General features: G+C 35.7%; 1 non-coding gene across 1 annotated transcript; it reads left to right on the top strand.

The window, feature by feature from the left end:
• The first annotated feature begins 13,029 nt into the window (after nt 1-13,029).
• On the top strand, nt 13,030-13,103 carry TRNAT-AGU (transfer RNA threonine (anticodon AGU)). The gene has a single exon. It is a non-coding gene; the product is annotated as a tRNA-Thr (tRNA).
• Nucleotides 13,104-13,413: the final 310 nt, after the last annotated feature.

Genomic DNA, 13,413 nt, shown 5'->3' on the forward strand with positions numbered 1-13,413 from the left:
GTATTATCATTTTTTTTTTTTTTTTGTATCCCAGAGGATACCCAACAACCCGTTTGACACATAACTACTAGTAAACCTCTCGGGGTCTACAATGTGTCCTCCTCTCTGTAAACTGGGTCACAAATGGGGGGATTTGAATCTTGGGTATCTCAATTTTTCACAAATTTCACATTACTTCCATCACCAATTGAGTTGCCCCCTGGAACATGTATTATCACAATTTTAATAAAATTAAAAATAAGAATATTTATATGAAATTTATATAAATATAAATAATATTATTGAGAATATATAGATCCATCTTAACCTACCAAGCACTAAAAAGAATCAAATTTTTTGAGTTGTAAACTTTTCTTCAAGTTTTGCAAGAGGTTTACATTTTGAAAAAATTGATAATTTTGTATTTTTGAGTAATCTAGAATTAAAATGGATCTATACTAATATCAATAATTAATAACAAATTTAAGAAAAAATTATAAATCTTTGTTTAAAATAATAATTTTCTTAAAAAATAAAAATAATATCGCCAAATAATTTAATGTAGCATAGAAACTTCTCACACCTTTATTTATTAAATACTTAAAAAAATGCATATTATACTTAGAAATAGAAAAAATAAAAATATTAATATATGTTTTTTGTTTGTTAAACATACATGGAATGAAAACAACTAATGTAAATGATAAGCATTAGATTACCTTTACTATTCAAAAGATGTTCATTCATAATACATTGTATAGACTGTTGGATTCATCTTCCAACGTCTCTTGGACTCCGATGGCTGTTCACATTCCACACCAACCCATAGAGGATTAGGTGTCCAACATTCCGCCCCTTAATCTGAAGGGGTATGTATGAGTCCAAGAAGAGAGTTGTGATACCAAGTGTGAAAAAAATGCATGGCAGCACTAGGCTGAATGTGCTCTCTAAAATATTGGTATAAAGGGGGTGGTTTAAGGATGACCACCAACACTGGAACACTTAGTGCAATTCCCAGAACTCTTACAAGTCTGGAAAGAAGTTGAAATCTTTTGCAAGAGGAAGTGTCCCTAATGCTTTGGAGAGGGAGACCTTCAAATTGAAAAAAGGAGGTCTACAACTTGTAGTGGTTTAAGGATGCCAACGAACTCTGGAATGCTTAATGAAATTCCTGGAGCTCTTCCAAAACTGGCAAGAAGATAAAGTCTTCTGCTAGAGAAAGTGTCCACAATTATTTGAAGAGGCATCACCAACTGAAGGCATGCTCAGGGGCATCTTTGTCTATGGCTACAACTCTGAATTTGGTATGGCAGATTGTGGCTTAGGCTCGCCTGATGTGGCTTTGAAGCTTGTAGATGACCATCACTTGCCCCTGTGTCAGATACAAAGTGAGATGATGGAGAAAACTCAATTGCAAGATTATTCAATACTCTAGAACAAGTTCTGACACATGACTGAAATTTCTTCTTGGCTGATGATGCCCATTGCCAAGAAGTGATCCATCCAAGATGAATCTTTGTTCTTGCAGGAGGCTTGTTTTTGAAGCATCCTTTTGAAGAATGAGTATGCTGACCACAATTCTTGCACGGATGAAGATCAAAGAAACGATCTTTCACATGGCCAACTCTGTCACAATGTTGGCATTTAACAATCTGTTGTGGCTGCTGTGCAAGAGGACCAGAATCTAAAACAACTGAAGGTGAACTGTCATGAAGAAATCCAACACTCTGAAATTTGATGGGCTTTGAGTAATCTAGAATATGAAAGGACACATCCTTTTCATATCCAAGACCAATTCTATGCTTGTTATGGACAAGCTCTTCCCAAGGTCTGATGATGGGCTTGGGAAGTGCATATTGAACTTCTACATTTGCATGTAACTCTGCTACTTCATTGGGCACTGGATCTAAATCAAATGTAACATTATTGACTTGTTGTTTATGGGAGTCTGTTTCAATGTTCTGAACAGAAACAGGTTCAAAATGATGACTCCACTGCTGTAATTCTTCTTGCTGAAGTTGAGATTCAAGCTCCAAAAAATATACCTTTTCATGTCTATGCTGCAGACACGTTTGAATGTCAACAAGAGTGGTTTTGTTTATTTCGACTATGCTTCAACATTGGACATGATTAGAGTTCCCAATAACTCCAATAATCTATGAGTTTTTGTCATTATTCAAACAATTCAAGTCAATAAATGACCATAAATGTAATTGTAAACGCATATAACTAAAAATGCAATATTTTTTAAAATTAAATGTGCCTAATGATAGGAGGGTAATCCACTGAAGAGAAGGATAATCCCATTACTGGTTGAAGACTCCTTCGAATAACCAATGCTCCATTAACTTCTAGCAAGAGAAGGTTCCACTATTGGACAATGCAATCGAAATTCACACAACTTCTAATTGATAGCAAATCCAATAGCGCTTGCACTAACACTACGAATCCACAAATCAACAGTGCTTCCACTAACAACAAAACATTTCATGAATTGGGAGGAGAGTGGGAACTCTGAGGAGAAATATGATAGCTCCAGTTCTCTGTCAAGTGGTCATCTAGAATGTTCCGCTCATAAAATTAGAGGACTAGTGTTGAGCTCTGAGGCATGATCACTTGATGCTACAGGAGGAATGCACCTCTCTAATGGAAGAGGTCATAGAGCTTGAAAGAGACCTCATAAAGCTATAAGCGAAGAAAGACGCCCTTTTGGACAAGCTGGTGGTGTCCAATCTTGCACTTAAAAACAAATAACCATGTTAAACATCAGAAAAACAAACTTTTGTGCAAGATAGTTGTGCTCAACAATTCAATTACATATCTCACTCACCTTCAAAGTCTTGTATCACTCATACACTCTAGGATTTCAAAACCTTATACTACCTCAACTTTGGCTTCTCTTTATACTCGAAACATATTTTTATCAACAAATTGTTACAGTGTCTTTCCAAGGCAATAGTTACACCATCTACTCCAGCTAGAGTGCTTCTGTCAACACTCCCTTAAACTTGAAAATAGTTATGGAACGCCGCCTTGGTGCCATCAGATTCTCAGGGCCACCGCTTGGCAACCATTGCTTCTAGTTTCTGGATGAATTTGTGTATAGAAGCCTGTCACAAAATATATAGATTGTCAAAGCAACAGGGTCTAAAGGCTATAAAAGATCTTGAAACCCGCATCTTTCTTGATGAATTTTGTAGTAGGAATGAATTTCCGGCGGTGTTTTGTGTATTGTTCATGGTACAAAGGGTGTTAGAGCATTGTATTGGTAGAGAAGGACATGTCTGACAATTCTATATAACAGATTCAAGTGAAACAATGGAAATGGTAATGGTAACATTAGGGTAGCATAGAAGCAGGGCTCGTAATGTTAGGAGTTTTTTATTTTTATTTTTATTTATTTTTTATTTTTTTATTTTTTTATGCAGGCATACCAGAGACAACGTAAAGGGCATTATTATGTGCACGCAGGACAGATGGGAAGAGAATATATGAGGAGGTCTTATGTGGGGAAGTATATACAACAAGGAAGGTGTTACCATCAGAGGTGATATGACAACGAAGATTCAACATGGAGAGGAGTCAACTTAATAACTTCAACTGTGAATTCTGATAATCATGGAGAGGAGTCAATGTAATAAATTTGATTGTCAGTTCTGATAATCGTAGAGAGGAGTTAATGGGTGTTACAGGGAGGAGGAAGTGTGATTTTGCAAGATGAAGGAGAGGAGGAACAAAAGGATCCCTCACACGTTAACTGCCGGAATAATGACAACCCTCTGTGGTTCCTAAAGGTTTAACATAGTTGCAGTCACAAGTGCATAGTAAAAACGCCATACACAATCACAATCACGAATAAGCCATAATTTTCAAACAATTTCCAACATATGCAACCCGATATTTTAACTTTATTTGACGGGGAAAACAAAACGATGAAAAAGACATGATTTTTGTTTTATCAACACAATATTGCTTCTACCATTCAAGAACTTCTCAATCATTTTTTTTTTACATATAACACCACCATTAAACCATTCATGAACCATCAAACATACATGCTTCTAAATTGGCTTACCACACACAGACACCATTGAATATTGAACTAGAATTACATAGCACCTCCAGGCAATGCAACAAATTGCTCCATTCTTCATAGGAGGCAAATAAATGTCTCAATGCAACAATTCACTTCTTCAACAGTTAAAACAAAATAATCTCGACCAGTGTAATGCACATAATTTTGCAGGGATATGCTTGTCTACAGAAATGTAGAATATGGAAGAAATGACCAGGTGGAGAATGGCACAGATAGCCCTAAGGGAATGAGTGTAACCCACGTCAGAGGCACAACAATGAAATAGGAAGACACACCAAAACTAATAGGCAAAGAAAGGCCACAAAACCAATGGCTCTGATACCATGTTAAGCATACATGGAATGAAAAAAGCTAATGTAAATAATAAGCATTAGATTACCTATACTATTCACAAGATGTTCATTTATAATACATTTTACATCACTGTTGGATTCATCTTCCAACGTCTCTTGGACTCCGGTGGCTGTTCACATTCCACACCAACCCATAGAGGATTAGGTGTCCAATGTTTTTAATTGAAAAAATATATATAAACATATAAATATTTTGATTAGATAAGTAAAATCATTTATGGTTTTGAATCAATAACCTTAATATTAACCAGTCTAGATCCATTTTAACTTCGGATCTACCAAGCGCCCAAAGGGATCAAATCTGTTTTCACTCTAAAAGAGGTTTACATCTCAAGAGATTTGATCCCTCTCGACACTTGATAGATATGAAGTTAAGATGGATCTAGGTTGGTTTAATTATTGATTATAGCTATTTATTTATTTATTTTAATCAATTAGTTTATTATTATTAATTAATTAATTAATTAATTTTATTTTATTTTATTTTTATTTTTATGTAATTTGATGGCGTCAAAATGTTTTAATTAATAATAATAATAATTACACTGAAGGTGTTTTTCTCTATGGGTTTTATATGTCCAAACATCGTTCACGCTAGTGAATGAGAGAGCCTCATTTTCATCTTCCTTTGGTTAATTAAAATTTGACACGTCACACTTTTATCCGTCACCCCGTTTTGCATGCTCCGATGATAATCAAATTGTAGTCAAACACAATGACATGGCTTCCATTATCTGAAGCTGAAGCCATCACTCTATATACCTGCAAACCTGCTCTTCCTGTTGGCCGGGTAGCCAACGTCGCTCTTTTGAAGCATCTCTCGGCAGGTACTCTGAATATTTCCTTTCATAGACCGCAAAAAAAGAGACAAGAAGGCCCACCAGCATTACAGACCCACGATTGCCAGCCCTGGGAGACTTCGAAGGAGCAATGGTATCCACCTACCAAACTCACATACCAAGCTCTTCTCCACACATTACTGTAATTGTCTTGTAGCTAAAGGATAACATAGAATGAACCCACAAGGGGGTTACAGAATCAGAGGGATTTTAGTGATCGCAACTTAAGTTTTCGCGTGTTAGTGCCCTTAATTTATTAGTAATGGAGGCGAGATCCAAAGCAAAGAAGTGTGTAGGAGGCAGGAAGGGAGGTGACCCTAGAAGAAGTTGGTTTCCAAATATTTGAAAGTGAGTCTTCAATTTCCAGTGGGAATATCATGGCATGTGTCAGTCAAGATCTCAAGAGGACAATTGGTGGAAAGAAGTGAGATCAACAGGTGGCTTATTGAGATTTTGATGTTCCTTTTCATCGAGAGGTGCAATTGCTAGTTATTATTTGTGTAATTTGACCAAGTCAAAATGTTTACATAACATAACAGGACATGACAATGTCTCTTCCATACTAGGCTGGACAGCGCTTGCTTTCATTCAAATTCTTCCTTCTTTCACTCTTCACCCTTTGCTATTTATAAGACTTATTGAAAGTAATGATTTGTAAATACATGCAAAGCATGTCTCACACGTCTCCTATACAAACAATGACTCATGATCTTGCTATAACACATATTTTTGTGAGTCATTATCTCGAGATTTTACTCTTCTTTTATAAAAATTGGGCTCAACACAATAATTTTTTTTTTTAGGAAAAATTATAAATATAATATGCAACCATGTGTAATAAGTTAAAAAAAAGAAGGTCATGGGATTAAATAAGATTGTATTTGTGTCTGCAAATGCTTTGTTATATAATTTTTTTTTCTAAATTTGAAAAAAAAATCACCAAAAATTATCTTTATTATATCATTGCAAGTTTCACAGAAGAATTAATTAATTATAATAAAAAAATAAAAATAAAAACCATGTGAGCTTTATCTAAATTTTGGAAGGTGTAAAAGACATAATACACCATGGAAAAAGAGAATTTGTAAAGTTTACAATACTAACTTCGCCAAAAAATAAATAATATTTTTTTTGTTAAAAGATGGAAAAAATGGATCTCATTTTTAGTACTAATGATATTTGATACTAAATTATATATATATATATATATAACATAAAAGAATGCATCATGTAATATTATTAATAGTATTTTTACATGTCATCTATCAACTCTGTATTAATAATGAAAAAATTACATATTTCTTTCATATTAAAAAATAAATAATTATTTTTACTTTCAATAACTTTATCTCTATATAATATTGATTTAAAATTAAGATGAAAATTAAAATATTTTATTTATGACTAAGATATATTTGTTTTATAATTACTATTATTTAATTTATTAATATAAGTATTATTTTATTATTTTTAAATATAATATTAAATAACAATATTTCTTACACACTGAAACAGTTCGCTTAAAAATATAATTTGATAATATACTTGTTCACTATTTATTTAAAACCCCTATACCTTTTACCTTTATTATATTTAAAAGGTATATTTAAAAAGATATAGCTATAGAGAGATTTTTCATTATAAAATTTTCCTCTATATTATATATCTTAATTTATTTGGTTTTATTACATCACTTTACATATATAAAAATCAAATAATTGAAACGCATTAATAATAACGACGTCATATTGTAACCCAAGTTTGAAGAGAACATATCAATACGTCTCAACGGGGCTGTCATACTAATATTGTTGGAGCCAAGATGCACAACAGTTAAAACACATATACACAGCTATTAAATCATGCACAGGAGACACAACAATTTAACGTGGTTCACCCAACCAATCTGGGCTACGTCCACCAAACATAGGCATCGACAATCTTTATTAATCAAACAGGAGATTACATAATTAATCAAATCCTCACAATCTCTCACACCTCTCAAACCATCCGTATGGATACCTGTTTTATAGCAAGGAGAATCTAACTACCTCATAAATCCTCACTCATCAAATTTAGGATGCATTAACTCCCTCCCAACAACCTGGAGCTAATCTAGAAACAAATTCCTATTGTTGTCATCTACTGAGATTTTTTCCTATTTTATATAAAACAGAAAATCTCAACAATCTCCACCTTGACAAAAATTAGCCTGATGCCATGTTTCTTTATTATTTTATTTTTCTGCAAGCCAAGAGAATCCAAACACCATCGTAGCTTCTCTAACAAAACTGGTTTCGTGAACATGTCTGCACAATTCTCCTTTGTATGCACCTTTTCAAGAGAGACTCCCCTTTCAGTGATAATCTGTCTTACAAAATGGTACTTAATTGGGATATGCTTTGATTTACTATGATAGGCCGGATTCTTAGCCAAATGTATTGCACTTTGACTATCACAAAGTAACCTGATGTTGTCCTGTAACCTACCAAACTCACCAAGCAAACCTTTCAACCAAACCGCCTCTTTGCAAGCATGCGAAGCAGCAATGTATTCTGCTTCAGTAGTGGATAAAGCAATAATGTTTTGTAGCTTTGACATCCATCTAATAGCTCCACCTGCAAGAGTAAAGACATACCCTGAAGTTGACCTTCTCTTATCCAAATCACCTGCAAAATCAGAATCAACATATCCTCAAACAGATTCACTACTCTTATTGTAAGTAATACAATAACTACTTGTGCCTCTCAAATACCGAAGCACCCATTTCACTGCTGACCAGTGTTCTTTACCCGGATTTGCCATATACCTGCTGACAACCCCAACTACATGTGAAATATCTGGTCGTGTGCACACCATCGCATACATCAAACATCCTACTACATTGGCATATGGAATTCGAGACATATAATCCTTTTCTTCATCTGTATTAGGACATAAACTGGAAGAAAGCTTGAAATGGGAAGCTAAAGGGACTGACACAGGCTTCACGTTATTCATACCAAACCTCAAAAGTATTTTCTCAATATACTTTTGTTGTGATAGCCATAGCTTACCATTGCTCCTGTCTCTAAAAATCTCCATGCCCAAAATCTGTCTTGCTGCTCCTAGATCTTTCATATCAAATGTCCTTGCCATCTGAGCCTTCAACCTGTTGATTTCTTCTATGCTTTTGCTTGCTAAAAGCATATCGTCAACATACAATACTAAGATAATGAATATGCCATTTTTAAATTGCTTAAAATAAACACAATGATCATATTCACTTCTAACATATTTCTGACTCATCATGAAAGAATCAAACTTCTTATACCATTGCCGAGGCGACTGCTTCAGGCCATATAATGACTTCTTGAGCCTGCAGACAAATTTCTCATTGCGATGCTGAACAAACCCTTCCAGTTGTTCCATATATATTTCCTCATCTAAGTCTCCATGTAGAAATGCAGTCTTAACATCTAATTGCTGCAACTCTAAATCAAGCAAAGCCACTAATGCTAACACAATTCTAATTGAAACAATTTTAACCACTGGTGAAAAAATCTCATGAAAGTCAATACCAGCTTTCTGAGAAAACCCTTTTGCAACCAGTCTCGCTTTGTACCTGTCTTCCGTATCATTCACACCTCGTTTCAGCTTGAAAACCCATTTACACCCCACAATTTTCCTGTCTTTTGGAAGCTCAACCAGATCCCATGTACCGTTCTTACCCAAAGCCATCATTTCGTTCTTCATGGCTGCTTTCCACTTGTCACTTTTTGAACCTTCTATTGCTTCCTGATAGCACAGAGGTTCATCGTCATTAGCAGTAAATGCAACAGAAGTGACATAATCATCATACCTTCTCGGTGGCCGTTTGATTCTTGTCGACCTCCTTAAGGATGTTTTTGGCACTTCCTCGATTGGCTGACTACCATCTGTAGGAACTTCTTAAAGATCAATATCTGAGACCTGTTCATGATCTATACCTGAACCCTGTTCATGTTCTGATTCTGAAACCTGTTCATGACTAGTATCTGAACTATGGTCATCATGACTATCATTAGAAATGCTATCAAACTGAATGTGCTGAAAGTCAGATACATCATCTTGTTTCAATCTACTATCTAAACTGTACAAGAGAGGATTCATTAAACTTTACATCTCTGTTGATGATGATTTTGCGGGTAGTAGGATCCCACAATCTATATCCCTTTGTTCCAACACCATACCCAACAAAGATATACCTTTTCGACTTTGGATCTAATTTAGTTCACTGATGTTTAGGCACTAGAGCATATGCATCACAACCAAACACTCTGAGTTTAGAATAGTCACAAGGGTGTCCTTTCCATACCTCTCGCGGAATCTTGCAGCCTATCGCCGTTGATGGAGATCGATTTATCACATAACAAGCTGTTGCCACCGCTTCTGTCCACAACTCCTTTTGCAACCCAGCGTTACTCATCATACTCCTTGCTCTCTCTAGAAGAGTCCTATTCATGCGTTCAACAAATCCATTTTTCTGAGGAGTATAAACCGTGGTCTTATGTCTCTCGATCCCTGCATCCTTGCAATAGCTGTCAAACTCCTTGGAAGTAAACTCACCACCATTGTCAGTTCTTAAACATTTTATTGTTCTACCGGTGTTGTTTTCTACCAATGCTCTAAACTGCTTGAAAACTGAAAAAACATCAGACTTCCTTTTCAACATGTAGACCCACACTTTCCTAGAAAAGTCATCAATAAACGATACAAAATAAGACGAGCCACCATATGAGGTTGTAGGGGCTGGTCCCCAAACATCTGAATGGATATAATCAAGTATGCCTTTACTAGTATGTTTGTCTGTTTTAAATTTTTGCTTACTTTGTTTTCCAAACAGACAGTGCTTACAGAAATCTAACTTTCCAGACTTTAGATTTGGAAGTAACTTGCGATCAGCCAAAATTTTTAACCCTCTTTCACTCATATGCCCCAATCTTTGATGCCATAAGTGAATGGAACTAATGTCATGTTCAGACACTGTAGACACATAATCTGACCCTGTACTTCCTTCTAACTGAAATAGATTTCCTACCTTCTTAGCTTTCATAACTAGTAAAATACCTTTGTAAATTTTCATTACTCCACCTTGAATTACAGTTTTATATCCATTTGAATCAAGTGCTCCTAATGAAATCAAATTTTTCCTTAAATCTGGTACATGCCTCACATCAGTTAACATTTTAGTTGTCCCATCAAACATTTGCAGTTGTATACTCCCAATTCCCACAATATTACATGTTACATCATTACCCATGTACACAACACCATCATCAATTGATTTATATGTCTTAAACCAGTCTTTATGGATACACATGTGGTTTGATGCACCGGAATCTAACAACCAATGTTTACCATGATTTGACACATTAACTGATAATACTTCATCACTCATACCTGAACCAGATGCCGAACCTGTATCTGTCGTATTTGCCTCCTTCTTCTCTGTCGAAGAATCTGCTTTAGAAGTTTGCTGCTGTCACTTCCAACAGTCGTTCTTTAGATGCCCTGATTTGCCACAAAACCAACACTTTAGCTTACTCTTCTTCCCTTTCGACTTTGAATGTGAGTCGCTCGGCATCCTGGGGCGTCTTTCTTTTGAATGACCTCTAACCATCATAGCTTCTGATGTAGAGGTTTCTGAATGCGACCTTCTCCTTGTCTCTTCCGATAATAAGGATGCAACTACATCATCAAACTCAATAGTTTCTGATGAACTAAGACTTATAGAAGTAACAAAATGATCCCATGACTCGGGAAACGAGCACAATAAAGTAATATCTTTATCCTCGGATTGAATTTTTACTTCTATACTTTGTAATTGCACAAGAAGAGTATTAAAAGCATTTAAATGATCAGCAATCGATGTACCTTCCTTCATTCGCAAACTGTACAACTGTCGCTTCAGGAGAATCCTATTGGTTAAGGATTTGGTCATGTACAGTTTCTCCAGTTTCGTCCACAAACCAACAGCTGTTGTCTCCGACACGATATTAAACAGGACATCATCAGCTAGACACAGTCGAATAGCACTTATCGCTCTTTCATCCATCTCGGCCCACTCATTATCTGTGATGTTGTAAGGCTATTTGGATTTTCCCAACAACGCCTTTGCCACACCATGTTGGACAAGCAAATCGTACATCTTCACCTTCCAGATCTCGAAATTATTTTTGCCATTAAACTTCTCAATTTCAAACCGGGCACTCTGAGTTTTCGCCATTTTGTATCAACCAAAAAACACAATAATCTCCAAAATCCAACTTTTAAATACCAGCAATAAAAAACTGCCTATGCCTTATAGCCTTTGCTTTCAAAAAACAAACTTTTTGCTGTGTGAATTACAATACATAAAACTGAGTATTAAATTGTACCAATTCTGCAATTTGTGACAAATATATATCACAGCACACCATAAAAAATAGCTCTAACCACCAATGTAAGGACTGATCCGCTTCACCAAAATCTACTCCACCTCATTTAAATTCATTGAGATCTAGTGAAAGGCATTTTTCCTAAAAAAAAAAACATTTTCAGATCTGGTGGTTTCCTCAATAAGACATTTTCAAATCTGGTGGCTTCCTTTAAGAGAGCACGAATGTGGTGGATGGATGCTAGCATCCCTTATGATTTTCGGTGGACATCTTATAACGAAAGCATGGATAAAATTACGGTGGAAGTTAAATTATGTTCACCAAACCATACAGAGTTATAAATAAACTACTTACAGAATTCCTTGGCATTGAAATATAATCGTTACTGCAATGCCTCCGCATCACCAGCACGCACAATCACCAGCACGCAATGCCTCCGCATCACCAGCACGCACAATCACCAGCACGCAATGCCTTCGCATCACCAGCACGCAACTCATTAACACGCACCAGCTGCCCACCTTTCTATTGACTTTGAGCTACTCGCTGTTTCGATATCCAGAACTCCACGCAGGTAAGAAAAGGCTCCAGCACGTTGCTACGCCAGCATAAACAAGTTTGAAAATACCTCCACGCAGCAAGTGCAATCTTTTTCTGGTGGCAACGTTGCAGGTTAATGCACTACGCACTCCACTGTAATATGCCAGCAGTTTCCACAACGCAACACTGCTGTAATACAACAGCAGTCTCCACAACGCACTCCGCTGTAATACAACAACAGTCTCCACAACGCACTCCGCTGTAATACAACAGCAGCGTTACGGGCAGCCACACGCTTCAAAAAACTCCACCTACACGCAGATTTGTTCCCTCCACGCAGTTGGACAACAATCAACAGCACCAACACTCCAACATTGCTCTGATACCACTTGTTGGAGCCAAGATGCACAACAGTTAAAACACATATACACAGCTATTAAATCATGCACAGGAGACACAACAATTTAACGTGGTTCACCCAACCAATCTGGGCTACGTCCACCAAACATAGGCATCGGCAATCTTTATTAATCAAACAGGAGATTACATAATTAATCAAATCCTCACAAACTCTCACACCTCTCAAACCATCCGTATGGATACCTGTTTTATAGCAAGGAGAATCTAACTGCCTCATAAATCCTCACTCATCAAATTTAGGATGCATTAACTCCCTCCCAACAACCTGGAGCTAATCTAGCAACAAATTCCTATTGTTGTCATCTACTGAGATTTTTGCCTATTTTATATAAAATAGAAAATCTCAAAAAATATTTGATAGAAAGACAGGAAGAATAAAATCACGTAAATTTCGACTTGTGTCCGTTTTCATAGCTCACTTGGTTAGAGCACCCGTTTAGTAAGTGGGAGGTCATGAGTTCAAGTCTCATTGAAAGCAATTGTATAGAGAAAAAAAGGGTTATGATGATGCCGTGAAGAACTTTTTAATTTTTTTTCTTTTTTCTTTTTCCAAATTTTGTAGTTGGAAAGAGATTATTTTTGCTACCTGATTAGCTTATTTTCATAATGAGTATATTATTAAAGTTTAAATATATTATTAAAGTTTAAATGAAATTTGAAATGTTATATTAGATATTTTATTATAGGGATTATGGTGTTTTATAATTATTGTAAATATTATTATTAAAAAATATGAAAACTCATAGGTGAATATGAATATTTATCTGACCTATGGGAAGATGAAACTA

This window comes from Pinus tabuliformis, chromosome 6 (assembly GCF_031772625.1).
Source record: "Pinus tabuliformis cultivar Carrire ecotype Pingquan chromosome 6, CPIR1, whole genome shotgun sequence".
Classification (NCBI taxonomy): domain Eukaryota; kingdom Viridiplantae; phylum Streptophyta; class Pinopsida; order Pinales; family Pinaceae; genus Pinus; species Pinus tabuliformis.